The 2,353-nt window shown below is 40.4% G+C and overlaps 1 long non-coding RNA gene across 1 annotated transcript; it reads right to left on the bottom strand.

Annotated features, from left to right (window-relative positions):
• Nucleotides 1-708: 708 nt before the first annotated feature.
• Nucleotides 709-1,835, bottom strand: LOC110522484. Its single transcript, XR_005051519.1, has 3 exons — nucleotides 1,697-1,835; nucleotides 1,462-1,590; nucleotides 709-1,136 (listed from the first exon to the last, which is right to left on the bottom strand). It is a non-coding gene; the product is annotated as an uncharacterized LOC110522484 (long non-coding RNA).
• Between the last annotated feature and the right edge of the window lie 518 nt (nucleotides 1,836-2,353).

The following is a 2,353-nucleotide window of genomic DNA, read 5'->3' on the forward strand; positions in this document are numbered from 1 at the left end:
GCTGGTTCTCCTCCACTAAACCAGACCCCATCCTCTTCCTGGTCCTTTCAGGTTCTCCACTTAACCAGATCCTCCATGTGACTGTAGGAGTGGTGTGGACACCTGTTTACCTTGGTGTGGACACCTGTTTAAGTTGGTGTGGAAACCTGTTTAAGTTGGTGTGGACTCCTGTTTAACTTGGTGTGGACACCTGTTTAATTTGGTGTGGACACCTGTTTAACTTGGTGTGGACACCTGTTTAACTTGGTGTGGACACCTGTTTAACTTGGTGTGGACACCTGTTTAACTTGGTGTGGACACCTGTTAAACTTGGTGTGGACACCTGTTCAGCATAGCATGCTACAGACTACAGATGCTTGGGTTAGAGGCAGCACCACTACTCCTGGCAACTCTGCTGCAGGTAAAGGTGATAAATAGAGTAGTCTGTAACATTATTTCGAAGGAAGGCTGTAGGCTAAAGTCATTTGGAATGTCAACGGGAAGAACTGGTGGCTATCGTAAGCTAGGCCTTCTACTGCTTCAAATTCTTTATTTTGTCATAGAAATTCTGAATAGGCTTTCAGAAAAAGGACAGACAAATCAATCTTTGCTGCTGACTAGAAGAAGGTTGTAAATTAAATAGGGACAATGCATTCATGCTTTACCTTACATTATGGAAGCGTAGCCTGAAAACACCTGTAAGTGACAAGTAGGAAGTACTGTATTTTTATTAGTTTATTTAAAAACAGTTTTAGTAATTAATGTACATTTTAGAAGAAGCATTGTGCTCATTTTAAGTCTGCTTCGGACACAACTTATTAATTAAACAAAACCAAGGAATTTCTCCATGCTGACGTCATTCACAATGGACAGAAAAAATGTAAAACATCAACCAAGGTTTGCTGATATTTGAATCCCTTCTACATAGAGGTGTATAAAAATATACTAAAATATTAGAACACAACTACAAATTAATACATCTTCCACACTATGCACTAAAATAGATTAACGTCGGCTTTTGAAAAAAACATTTATACTGCCCTTAATGAATCAATAAAGCTACAGACAGTTTGAAAGTCTTAGTCCAGCACAGGGAGAAGAGTGAGGAACAAGGGGTCATTCCTCCAGGACATGAATCTCCATACCAGAGGCTTCTTCTATACAGAGAACAAAACAATACATCAGACAACATGTCTCACCATTCATTCTATAGCAGACCATAAAGATGAACTAGTTAATAGGCGATTAGATGGACAAGATGACTACGTCAAAGGACTATTTATGACCTGATTCCATTTCAGTTCACACGTCTGAAGATCAGAATATGTGAATGTAATGTGTTGTTTGCTCCATGTGTTATATGGATTGATGGAACCATTCAAAATGTTTAGGTCTATACAGTCCTTTCAGATCTGTGAACTCTGACGATGTGGGAGGAGTTAGGAACCTAAATGGAACTGGACCAATGCCTGTGACTCTCACCTGCTTGTGTGGGCAGAGCCTTGGGTGGGCGGATCCTCCTTGTGTGAATAGTGACTATGGCAGCCATGATGGTCAGTGTCACAAAGAGCATGATGTGACTGATGGGCAACTTAACAGCATTACTGGTACCTGGACAATGAGACAGACAGTGATTAAACACAGTCAATCATTTAGATTGATCAATAGAGGATGTTGAGGACCAATATCCATCAGCCAAACACCTCTACAACTTCACCTCTGTCTGAACACCAACGATCTAGCTGAGTGTTTTTGTCACGTTCTGACCATATTTCTTGTGTGTTTTCCTTGTTTTAGTGTTGGTCAGGGCGTGAGCTGGGTGGGCATTCAATGTTGTGTGTCTAGTTTGTCCGTTTCTATGTATGGCCTGATATGGTTCTCAATCAGAGGCAGGTGTTAGTCATTGTCTCTGATTGGGAACCATATTTAGGTAGCCTGTTTTGTGTTGGGTTTTGTAGGTGGTTGTTTCCTGTCTTTGTGTTCTCTGCACCAGATAGGACTGTTTTGGGTTTTGCCACGTTTATTGTTTTGTAGTGTGTTCATGTTTGAGTTTCTCATATTAAAAAACCATGAACACTTACCACGCTGCGCATTGGTCCTCCGATCCTTCTCGCCTCTCCTCCTCAGACGAAGAGGAGGAGGAAAACCATTACAGTTTTTAATTTGTGTGTAATGGATTATGATTGTTCACACCATCCACTAAATATTTGAAAGGTTATATAACACCTTAAACCTGGAGTATTGGTATTTGGCAGAAATTCACACAGGAAGAGAGAAGTGTGAACGGCACAACAGCCAAGTTCTAAAATGTAACATGAAAGTTTAGTTTCATGTACAAATACATGCTTTGTGTATTGACCAAGGTAATATATCT

The sequence above is a fragment of the Oncorhynchus mykiss genome, chromosome 4, assembly GCF_013265735.2.
Source record: "Oncorhynchus mykiss isolate Arlee chromosome 4, USDA_OmykA_1.1, whole genome shotgun sequence".
In the NCBI taxonomy this organism is placed as follows: domain Eukaryota; kingdom Metazoa; phylum Chordata; class Actinopteri; order Salmoniformes; family Salmonidae; genus Oncorhynchus; species Oncorhynchus mykiss.